General features: G+C 42.2%; 1 long non-coding RNA gene across 1 annotated transcript in view; it reads left to right on the forward strand.

The window, feature by feature from the left end:
- The first annotated feature begins 955 nt into the window (after positions 1-955).
- LOC112427021 (uncharacterized) overlaps positions 956-12,468 on the forward strand; it is a 62,801-nt gene continuing 51,288 nt past the window's right edge. The window contains exons 1-2 of the long non-coding RNA XR_011606498.1: positions 956-1,147; positions 3,066-3,225. This is a non-coding gene — a long non-coding RNA (uncharacterized lncRNA). The remainder of the gene's footprint in view (positions 1,148-3,065; positions 3,226-12,468) is intronic.

A 12,468-nucleotide genomic window follows, 5' to 3' on the forward strand; every position in this document is an offset into this window, starting at 1 on the left:
AGACCTGCCCACCCAACACAGAGAAACACCGTCTCTACAAAAAATACAAAAAACTTAGCCGGGTGTGCTGGTGCACACCTGTAATCCTGGCTACTTGGGAGGCTGAGGTAGGAGAATCACTTGAATCTGGGAGGTGGAGGTTGCAGTGAGCCCAGATCATGCCATTGCACTCCAGCCTGGGCAACAAGAGTGAAACTCTGTCTCAAAAAAAAAAAAAAAAGAATTTCAATTACAGGTGTGCAGTTCACACCGGTAATACCAGCACTTTGGGAAGCTGAGGCAGGTGGATTGCTTGAGCCCAGAGTTTGAGATCAGCCTGAGCGCCATAGTGAGACCCCCATCTCTAAAATAGAAAGAGAGAGAGAGAGAGAGAGAGAAAAGAAAAGAAAGAAAGAAAGAAAGAAAGAAAGAAGGAAGGAAGGAAGGAAGGAAAGAAGGAGAGAGAGAGAGAGAGGGAGGGAGGGAAGGATGGAAGGAAGGAGAAAGTAAGAGAGAGAGAAGAGAAAGCAAGAAAGCAAGAAAGAAAGAGGAAAGAAATGTCCCAGCTACTAGGGAGGGTGACATAGGAGAACTGCTTGAGCCCGGGAAGTTGAGGCTGCAGTGAGCCACAATTGCGCCACTGCACTCCAGCCTGGACAACAAAACAAGACCCTATCTCATTAAAAAAAAAAAAAAGATACTTGAGATAGGCCTTGAAGTGTGGTTAGGATTGGTCAGGGGGAGACAGATACTGAGACACAAAGAAGCTATTAGCTGAATTTGTGGAAGTTTATCATCCTTAGAGGGTTTTTCTTTGGTAGGGGAGGAAGTAGTTTGCTTTATTTCAGCTATTTTTGCTTTATCCTAAGTGCAATTCGGCTAAAGGGGGTTATCTCTTCTGAAGAGAAAGCTTTCTAGTAAGTGGAGTAGGGTTACTTTTCAGTAACAGTAACACTAAGTATAAAATAACACATTCAGAAATTCAATTCCACAAAAACATATGCCATGCCTAATTCGTATATGCTCTATAGAGAGGATTGCTGGGAGAAGTTGGAGAATGAGGAATGCACCAGAAGTCACAGGATTGTACTGTTTGCATTTAGCAAAAGGAAGTGAAGACCTTCTGCAGAGTGGTAAGAGTGCAAGACAGACAGAAAGCAATCAAATGGTGAGTGAACAGTGTGGAAGGAGAGGCAAGGAGGGCAGACAGATATTCCCAGAACTATGCGCATGATGGGAGAAAAGGGGTTTCAGGCAAACTGATAGCCAGAGTTAGCTGGGTTCATTGGAAGCATTTATTTCTGTATAAAATACATTTTTATAATATAATTTTTTAATATGTTGTATATAATATCACAGAGAAAGAGAGAGAGAGGGAAGAGGGCAGGGGAAAATGGAAAATGCAGTATCTTACAGGATCTGCTGTTAGAGATTTCCTACCTTCCTCTGTAGTTAGTAAACGTCACTGCTAAGGCCAGAGGAGGTCAGAGCAATGACAAAATATGTCAGAAGCTACAACTCGATAAGAATGGATTTTGTCATTTCCTGGGGAATGAGCATCAGAGTCTTCTAAGATTGGAAGAGGTATTAGAGACCACTTAGTCGGATCCCCTTCTCACAAGTAAGGAAACTGAGGCCACAGGTAAAGTAACTTTTCCAAAGTCAGATCGCGTGTTCATGAGAGTAGACGCCTGGCCTCTCTAGTGGCGCACTGTTGTCGCCACTGTGCTATTCCACAAAATCTGTAAGTCTCACTTTTTTTTTTTTTTTTTTTTTTTTTTGAGACAGTCTCACTCTGTTACCCAGGCTGGAGTGCAGTGGCATGATCCCGGCTTACTGCAACTCCCACCTCCTGGGTTCAAGCGATTCTCGTGCCTCAGCTTACCAAGTAGCTGGGATTACAGGCATGTACCACCATGCCCGGCTAATTTTTGTGTGTGTGTTTTTAGTAGGAACGGGGTTTCGCCATGTTGGCCAGGCTGGTCTCAAACTCCTGATCTCAAGTGATCCACCCTCCTCAGCCTCCCAAAATGCTGGGATTATGAGCATGAGCCACTGCGCCCTGACTCACTTCTTACTTTTCAAAGCCATGCTAACTTTGCATTCTTCTTCATAACATATACATTTTTGCTTTAGTATGAAAACAATATTAGTACTACTTTAACCAGAAAAACTGATGTTCATGAAGGTTTCACATAATTGCAACACATTGTTTGCTTTAGGCTGCCGTTTGAGGCTCATGTAGCTCTATACCAAGACAGTGCTTCCTGTTCTGCAACTAGAATTGTTTCTTTGTGGTCCAGGAATGTAGGTTCTCCATGAAAATAAAGAATTTTCCTCTCCTTGCTGAAATTTCAGTTTTCATTAAGCCCTCACCTTGCCCTTATTGGAGGAGAGCCTCCTATTCTCCATATAGGACAATCTGTTCTGAACATTCACTTGTCCATTCAACAAGTACTTACTGAGTGCCTACTATGTGACAGACACTGTACTGTGGTAAACAAGACAGCCCCATGAGCCCTGACCTTATTAAGAGAGATGGAATAAACTATAAGCAGACATTCCTGCCTTTTATTTGTTTTTGAGACAGAGTCTCGCTGTGTCACCAGGCTGGAGTGCAGTGGTGTGATCTCGGCTCACTGCAACCTCTGCCTCCCAGGTTCAAGCGATTCTTCTGCCTCAGCCTCCTGAGTAGTTGGGACTATAGGCGTGTGCCACCACGCCCGGCTAATTTCTGTATTATTGGTAGAGATGGGGTTTCACCATATTGGCCAGGCTGGTCTTGAACTCCTGACCTCAAGCAGTCCACCCGCCTCAGCCTCCCGAAGTGCTAGGATTACACGTGTGAGACACTGCGCCCAACCACATTCCTGCCTTTTTAAACACTAAAAAAAAAAAAAACCTTTTATTTTAAGGTCAGGGGAACTTGTGCATGCTGTGCTGGTTTGTTACATAGGGGTAAATATGTGTCATGAGGATTTGTTGTATAGATTATTTTATCACCTGGGTATTATGCCTTTCCTACCTTTTCATCTCACCCTTCGTAAACTCTGCATGATGAAAATAGCAATAAATTATCTGTCTAGGAAATTCAGTTGGAAAGCAAAAGATGACTCAAAAAACAAGACCCTCAACAGCAGCTTATTAATCTGGATGTAATTTTGACTCTGCCAAGATACTGAAGGCTAAACTGAACTATGAGATGAGACATTCTACTCCATTCCATCTCATTTTTGGAAAGATGAGGTGAGTCACTTGTACAAAATCACTTGACCAATTAGTGCCCGAACTAAGACTAGAAAACAGGTCATTAGATTCCTCTCTACAATCTGCCCTAGGAATTCTATGGCCAAGTGTTGGTTTGGGGCACCCAGAGGACCCTGTACGAACTTCCTGCAGCCTTAAGCATGGGGTTGAGAGATGTGCCGATTTCTTAGGTGGGGCTGGCGAAGTGTCTACCATCTGACTTCATGCAGCAGGAAAACGTCCTCCTTAGAACTAGAATCCGAACTGCTGCTTCTTTTGAATTTTGAATCCCTGCCTTGTCCTCGTAAAGAAAACAGAAGTCAGTGGTGTGTCTCTTCTATGCTGTGTTAGGTGTAAGCCCATCACCAAGAATAAAAAGCTACAGTAGGTGAAGTGGGATTAAGACAGCCCAGGCAAATCCGGAGGTTGGGCACTTGCAATGGGGAACAGAGAAGCAGAAGGGCAAATGCACTGCCATCGCTGTGATAGCTGCCTAATGCTTCATCTATAGGCTTATCTTTCTGTCTCACTACAGAAGATCAGTGTCTCCCAGCACAGCGTACAGCCTGTGCCCAGACACTCAAAGGCCAGTTATTGTTGAAGATTATATAAAAAGGATTGTTGGAAGCTCAAAATAAATAAAGAAAGAAATAAAATCACAAAGTTCTGTTTGTTCCTGTTGTCTGAGTGAGATATCAGCTAGGGAAAGACGGAAGGAAATACTAAAACCCTGTCAGATAGCACACGAGTACACGTGTATGAGCCAAAACCGCCTGATCTTTTCATTACCACGGACCATGCTACTGAGAGTGTTGCTGCCTGAGAGGGCTGTGTTCTCACTGTGTGGTGAGGGCTCAACTGACGGGAGATTTTCATGCTGGCCCTTATGCACTTCCTGGCTGGAGAAGGAGGTTCTCTTCTGTTTCTGTTTTAGTCAACAGCATCCTGTCCACTCAGTAGCCCTTTGGTGACTCTGCTTCTCCCTCCATTCCCATATCATGTCCATGATCTGGTCCTGTCTGTCCTTCTCCCTAAAGCTCTCCAAATTCATCTTCTCTCCATCTCCAATGCTACACCAAGCCACATTCACCTTCATTCTCAATTTCTGCAATATTCTAACTAGTCTTCCAGCATCTGATCTTGACGACTGCACCCCACCCCTTTCCACCCAACAATCCACTCTCCACTCTACAAGCAGAGTGTCTTTTTGAAGTGCAAATCTAATCTGTTTAAAACCATCAGTGGCTGGCCAGGTGCAGTGGCTCACACCTGTAATCTTAGCACTTTGGGGGCCCAAGGCATGCAGCTCGCTTGAGCTCAGGAGTTTGAGACCAGCCTGAGCAACATAGTGAGACCCTGTCTCAAAAAAAAAAAAAAAAAAAAAAAAAAATTAAAAAAACCAATTGCATTTCCAAACTCCTTAACATGACTTACAAAGTGCTCCCTGAGGTCAGGTCTACCCACCTCTCTATCCTCACCCTGCTGTGTTATTCCCCTTTTTGTGCTGTGCCACCTACTCTGCCATCCTCCCAGTTTCTCAAATGCCCCATTTTCTACTGCTTCAGGGCCTTCAGCATATACTTCTCTCTACTTGGAAGGCTCCTGCCACCACCTAGCCTAGGTAATTCCTTAATATCCTTTAATTCTTCAGAGAGAATTTCTCTGATCCCTCTGGCTAGGTCTCATATGCTCTCTTAGCATTGAAACTTTTTATTTGTAGTATTTATCAAGTTTATTAAATAATTGGCATTTGCTTAATATCTGTCACTTCTAATATATGCTTACAGTGAGGGGATGTACTGATCTGTCAACAGCATCAAAGGCAAGTCACTTGGCACGTGGTAGCACCCAGACTTGGTTAAATGGGGAGAAAGACATCTTTCACTGGGCCACCAATAGTCTGTGTATTTTTTTATTTTTTATTTTTTTGAGACAGGATCTCTCTCTCTGTTGCCCAGGTTGTTGTGCAGTGGCACCATCACGGCATACTGCAGCCTCCATCTTCCAGGCTCAAGCGATCCTCCTGCCTCAACATCCCTAGTGGATGGGACTAGAGGCATATCCCACCATGCCTAGCTGTTTTATTTTTATTTTTTGTAGAGATGAGGTCTTGCTATGTTGCCCAGGTTGGTCTCAAACTCTTTTTTTTTTTTTTTTTTTTTGAGACAAGGTCTGGCTCTGTCACCTAGGCCGGAGTGCCATCTCGGCTTACTGCAACCTCTACCTCTGCCTCCAGGGTCAAGGGATCCTCCCACTTCAGCCTCCTCAGTAGCTGGGACCACGGGCGCATGCCACCACACCTGGCTCATTTTATTTTTTTATTTTTAGTAGAGACAGGGTTTTGCCATGTTGCCCAGGCTGGTCTCAGACTCCTGGGCTCAAGGGATCCATCTACCTTAGTCTCACAAAGTGCTGGGATTACAGGTGTGAGCTATTGCACCTGGCCTCTATTTCTTTTTTAATAATCAAGTTGCTCAAATGAGTTGTCCACTGCTACTTTCTTTATACTTTCTCATTTGTGTACTCATTGCAGAATTGTTTCTTACTTCTCCACTTCCATAACTAATAATAACAATACAAAGAAGATTCACAGTGACCTCAACATAGCTAAATTCAATGAACATGTGTATGTAGTATGTGTTGTATATGATATGTAAGGGTACATGCTGGGTAATCAAACAGGTAGAGACATCATTTCTGCCTTCCTGGAGCCCAGAGACAGGGGAGCTAATGAGTGTCTACAATACAGGAAATCATTGCTTTATGGAAATTCACATAAAGTGTGATGAAATCACACTGCTCCTCCAGGCAGTCTGCTAGAGGAGATGACAATTATTTCTCTAGAAAGTCAGCTGAACTCTTCAGCTAAGAATTGCAGGAAGAAAAGGAGACTGACAAAGTGAAAAATGCTGAGTGCTATAAGAGAGAAGAGCACAGGTACAGTGAGAAAGGGAAGCAAGAGAACTTCCAAGGGGTGTGGAAAAGAGAGGTGCTCAGGGGATTCGTGAACGAGGTGATACTTGATCTAGATGCTGAAACATGAGTAGGATGTGGATGTTTTGGAAGTCAGATGGCTAAAAAGCTGGAAGGATTCCTTCTCTAAAAGACTGCAATATGGAAAGCAAGAAGGAAATTTCATCTCCAAGTGGGAAGGCCCCACTGATTTTAAGGAATTAGGGGTGAAATGGCAATAGCACCTGTGCAAACACTGAGTGATGTTTCCAGATGATTGTCAATTAGGTTATTTTCTATCTTTAATCACGTGTACTGTGTTTTTACTGAATGGGAAGCACAGAAGCAAAAGGGTAGGCGGAACTGTAAGTGTTAGTTCGTCCCTTGCAGGCTATCTCCACCTGCTCCATGCTACTTAATCTGTTCTAAATGAGGGAGGAACAATGTAACTGAATGGGACTTTTTCCCTCTCTAGTTTCTATGAGTTTAACTAAAAAAAAAAAAAAAAAAAAAAACCGAGCCATTTTGTATACTCTTTTCCTGCTCTACTCCTTAAACTCCCCTCTCTACTCCTCTTTGGGTCCGCTGGCAGAAAGAAAGGGAACAATATTCCATTTGTGAGTGAAAAGAGGACACACGATAGAATGGTTTAGAAATGGAAACAATGCCCCACATAAAGGACTTGTTCTTGGCTTCTCCCTCCATGCACCCCACTGAGTTTTTCTGAACTGTGTCAGGACACTTCCCTCCATCCATTGTCCCAGGGAGCCAGGAATGGTTTCTGTTGACTGATTTTTAAGTTTCGGCCAATGTCACTATCAATTGGAACATCACAAATTAAAAAGCATGATGGCTCTAGGATACAGACACTGAAAGCGAACATAAAAATAAAACAGAGAGGAAAAAAATAATTTGGATTTTTGCTTTCTGGCTTCAGGATCAAGAATGTGAGTGTTGGGGAGGGTTGCTCTTTTATGAGTCATATTGTGGCGGCTCTAGGATCAGTAATGAAAACATTACGGAGTGATGAGTGAGGCCTAATCCCTGGGGGCACAGTGCAGAGAGGACAGGGGCCTGCCTTGGGCTGGCAGCAGCAGATACACAAGACAAAACAATAAACAGTGAAGGTGAAAGAGGCAAGGAGGAAGAACTTAGTAACCCAGGGCTCTTTTGCTAGAGGAGAACAGCCCCTTTCATAGCCGCCTGCTAGCTCCACTGGAAGTGGTAGGAAGGCAGGCCAAAAGAGGTCCTTTATGCATTAAAAGCCTCATCCCAATTATGAAGTTTACAGGCTTCATGGGAGACATTTTGTTGTGTGTCATGCCACATGCTGTTTGAACGAATGAGACTCCACAAATACCTTATAATTTAGTTTCCCTAATAATCTTAATGGGGCAATATCTATTATCCTCAACTCTATTGTAAACTTTTTGAGGGCAGAGATGGAGTCACCTGGTCTTGTGTGTGCATATGTTCTATTAAGGCATAATTAACATATATTATCACTTACAGATCTTTCGTGCTCAATTTGATTTTTTTTTTTTTTTTTTGAGACAGAGTCTTGCTCTGCTGCCCAGGCCCAGAGTGCAGTGGCACGATCTTGGCACACTGCAACCTCTGCCTCCCTCCCGGGTTCCGGTGATTCGCTTGCTTCAGCCTCCCAAGTAGCTGGGATTACAGGTGCATGCCACCATGACTGGCTAATTTTTGTATTTTTAGTAGAGGTGGGGGTTTCCCCTTGTTGGCCAGGTAGGTCTCGAACTCCTGACCAGCCTTCGACCTCCCAAAGTGCTGGGATTATTGGCATGAGCCACTGTACCCGGCCACTCAATTTGATGACAACTATATTGCACTCAGTCACTCAATTTTTGACAATTGTATACATTAATGTGACCACGATCTGAAGCAAGATATAGAACATTTCCATTATTCCAGAAGGTTCCCCTGTGCTCCTTTTTAGCCTTCCACATTTCCTATCCCCAACAAAACAACTGGCTTTCTGAATTCTATCGCTGTAGACTGGTTTTGCCTGTTCTTGGATTTCATATAGATGAAATTGGATGGTATGTAGTCTTCCCCTTAACATGATGTTTTTGAGATTCAGCCACATTGGTATGTGTATCAGTAATTTGCTCTTTTGTGAGTAATATTCCATCATATGAATGTATCACAATTTATCCATTCTTCTGTTTATCTCCTGGTGATAGACATTTTGATTGATTAATATTTGTCTACTATAAATAAGGTTCTCTGGAGTGGGGCATATATTTTCATTTCAACATCTAAGCGTGAAATTGCTAGTTCATAGTATCAGTGTAAGTCTACCAACATAAGAAAATTCCAAACAGTTCTCCAAAGTGGTTGTAACATTTTGCATTCCTACTAGAATGTATGAGAGATTCAAGTATTCTACATCTTTGATCACAGGTAGTGTTGTCAGTCTTTTATGGTTTAGCCATTCTAGGGGGTGTGAAATGGTGTATCACGGAGGTTTTAATTTGCAACTCCCTGAGAATATTGCTGTGCACTTTTACATCTGCTTTCTTGGTCAATCATATTTCCTTTTTTTTTTTTTTTTTTGTTTTTGAGATGGAGTCTCGCTCTGTGTCCTAGGCTGGAGTGCAGAGGCATGATCTCAGCTCACTGCAAGTTCCACCTCCAGGGTTCACACCATTCTCCTGCCTCAGCCTCCCAAGTAGCTGGGACTACAGGTGCCCGCCACCACCGGCTAATTTTTTTTTTTATGCTTTCAGTAGAGACGGGGTTTCACCGTGTTAGCCAGGATGGTCTCCATCTCCTGACCTTGTGATCCGCCCTCCTTGGCCTCCCAAAGTGCTGGAATTACAGATGTGAGCCACCGTGCCCGGCCGGTCAATAATATTTCTTATTTTGTGAAGTGTCTATTCAAGTCTTTTGTCCATTTTTTAAAGTATTGTTTACCTTCTTATTGGTAATGTGTAGGACTTTATTATATATTCTGGATTTTTTTGTTGTTGGTTTTGTTTTTTAAAATGAGACAGGGTCTCGTTATGTTGCCCAGGTTGGTGTTGAACTCCTGCCCTTAAGCAATCTTCCTGCCTTGGCCTCCCAAAAAGCTGGGATTAGAGGTGTGAGCCACTGTGCTCATTATATATTCTAGATATAATTTTAAAATTGGGTTTATGTATGCAATTACCTTTCCTACTCTGTGGTTTGTCTGTTCATTTTCTTAATAGTGCTTTTTAATGAACAAATTTTTTACATTTATATACATATATGTATATTTTTTGAGATGGCATCTCCCTCTGTCACCCAGGCTGGAATACAGTGGAGCCATCATTGCTCTCTGCAGTCTCGAACTCCTGGGCTCAAGTAATCCTCCCACCTCAGCCTCCTGAGTAGCTGGGGCTACAGATGTGCACCATCACACTCTGCTAATTTTTAAATGTTTTGTAGAGATGGGGTTTTGCTATGTTGCCAAGGCTGGTCTGGAATTCCTGGCCTCAAGCCATCCTCCCACCTTGGCCTCCCAAAGTGCTGGTATTATAGGGATGAGCCACCATATCTGGCCATAAGCCACTGCGCCCGGCCATTCAATTTTTAATTTTACTGCAGTCTGGCATTTTTTTTTTTTTTTTTGGTTAGTGTTTTTTGTATCTAGTCTATAAAACTTTTGTCTACCTCAAGGTTGTAAAGATATTCTATGTTTTCTTCTGGATGCTTCACAGTTCTTGGATGTATATTTAGGTGTATGATCCATCTTGAATTAATTTTTGTATACGGAATAAAAGAGGGATCACAATTTATGTTTCCTCATACTGATTTTCATCTGTTCCAACAAATATTTCTTGAAAATACTTTTCTTTTTGGATTATTGCTGGACTATTGTGTTTCATTGATCTATTTGCATAGCTCGATGTTATTATTGTGTGTATGTTTCAAAATTCAGAATGGCAACTCTTTACACTGCTTGCTCCCCAACCCAAGCATATGGTCATTAATAGTGTCTTATATTTGCTTAGGACTTGATATTTTTCAAAGTCTGTAGTTGACTGACAGTAGTGTGTTAGTAGTATTAATTAAATGCCTGTTATGTACCAGTATTGCTCTCTGCTCCTCCTTTACATTACTCATTTAATACTTATTAGCCCTTTCACATAGGTATTATCTTTATTTTATTGATGAAGAAACAAAGGCACACAGTAATTAAATAACACCTAAGATCACACAGTCAGTCAGTCCTAGAGGTGCAATTCCAAACCAGCTCTAATGGGCTAAGAGTTTCTACCCCTCCCTCTGCTATGGGGACAATGTGGTAATGTTAATCTACTTGAAGCCAAAATGTGCTCCTTGGACAATTTAGATGGTATACTGTTTTAAGGTAAAATCTTAACTGTATATTTACTTATACAGCTAGTGTTTGTGCTGTGGTTTTTATCAGTATATTGATAGAAACCGTTGAATCTGAAGGAAAAAAAAGTGAAAACAAAACAAGACACATTTGATGCTGTGGGAAGAAAGTATTAGAGGTGAAATCTAATCGTTCATGACATAGAAGGCATAAACAAAGCAGGAAACTGAGGAATTGGGGGAACTGGGGAAAAGTGGGCACTATGTGGCCCACTATTCTCACGGATCTGGCTCTTCCTTGGTTCAGGGCGTCTAATAAAATGAATACATGCTCAGAATGCCGCCCCCCTGCCTTTCTTTCTTGGGTCCATAAATGACTCTAGTAAGGTGGGAGGTAGGCTCTCCATTGTTTCTTCTTGGAGCCACTGACTTTTAAGTTTTAATAAAAAAGAAAAAATAGAGCACAAAGACATTTTCAAGAGAAGCCTTATGTTGCTTCTGAAAACATTACAATGTAATCAAGAGTTTGCCTCCTTGAGTTCTTTGTAAGTTTGGTTGCCTAGAGAAACAGCCTGGCGGGCTCCAGGGTCATCACTGTGAACAAACAGCAGCTCCAGTGGGATGGTTCACACCTCTTAATCACTTCCAGCGCCAAGAGCGCAGGAGTCAAGTGCACAGGAAGAAAAGAGCCAACCTGGTCAAACCAGTCTGACTTTTAAAATGAACCTGAATCATATGTTTCTGTTCACTTTGAAAATAGCTCTGGACTATTATTTAAATGCCACCTTACACTGAGGCAAGTCTTCTGAACTACCAGATGTTAAAAAAAAAAAAAATAGATCAGATTCTGGTTCTGAATTTTTTTCAGCAGCAATCACAGGAGTTGAATTTTCATTCGTCTGCTCATTCATTCATTCATTCATTCGTTTATTCATCTATTTATCACTCAACAGGCATCCATTGTGCTAAATTCCTTGTGCTAAATTCTGCTTGGTGAATATTTGCAATCTTCATATTATTGTTCAAGTGATTGCCTGTTTTTTGAGAAACAACAAACAGAAAGAAGATTATGAAGGCCAGGTGTGGTGGCTCATGCCTGTAATCCCAGCACTTTGGGAGGCCAAGAAAGGTGGATCACCTGAGGTCAGGAGTTCAAGACCAGCCTGGCCAACATGGTGAAACCCTGTTGCTACTAAAAATACAAAAAATTAGCCAGACATGGTGGCAGATGCCTGTAAACCCAGCTATGAGGCAGGAGAATTGTTTTAATCCAGGAGGCGGAAGTTGCAGTGAGCCGAGATCGTACCACTGCACTCCAGCCTAGGCAACAGAGACTCTGTCTAAAAAAAAAAAAAAAAGGATTATGACTTTGCATAGAATTCAGTTGGGGGATGGAGAGGAGACAGACAGGTCAGGATATTTTAACTGTAAAATATATAGGGCTGGGCACGGTGGCTCACACCTGTAATCCCAACACTTTGGGAGGCTGAGGCGAGTGGATTGCTTGAGCTCAGGAGTTTGAAACCAGCTTGAGCAACATGCCAAAACTCCATCTCTACAAAAACACACCAAAAATTAGCTGGGTGTGGTGGCACATGTCTGCAGTCCCAGCTACTTGGAGGCTGAGATGGGAGGGTGGCTTGAGCCCAGCAGGCAGAGTTTGCAGTGAGCCAAGATCATAAGATCATGCCACTGCACTTCAGCCTCGATGACACAGCCAGACTCTGTCTCCAAAAAAAAAGAAAAAGAAAAAAGTGTGTGTGTGTGTGTGTATATATATATACATACATATATAGCAGAATATAATTATTCTTATGGTTCTGTTTCAATAGTACATTACCTTAGAATATTAGTCCCTAGGTTTTGATGATATATTTGCTTTTACAACTCATCAGTATTTTTTCACTGCGTAGATCAGTACCTTTTGGGTGGTTTTGAGTACATTATAATATTGTAGTTTAC

This window comes from Macaca nemestrina, chromosome 8 (assembly GCF_043159975.1).
Source record: "Macaca nemestrina isolate mMacNem1 chromosome 8, mMacNem.hap1, whole genome shotgun sequence".
NCBI lineage: Eukaryota > Metazoa > Chordata > Mammalia > Primates > Cercopithecidae > Macaca > Macaca nemestrina.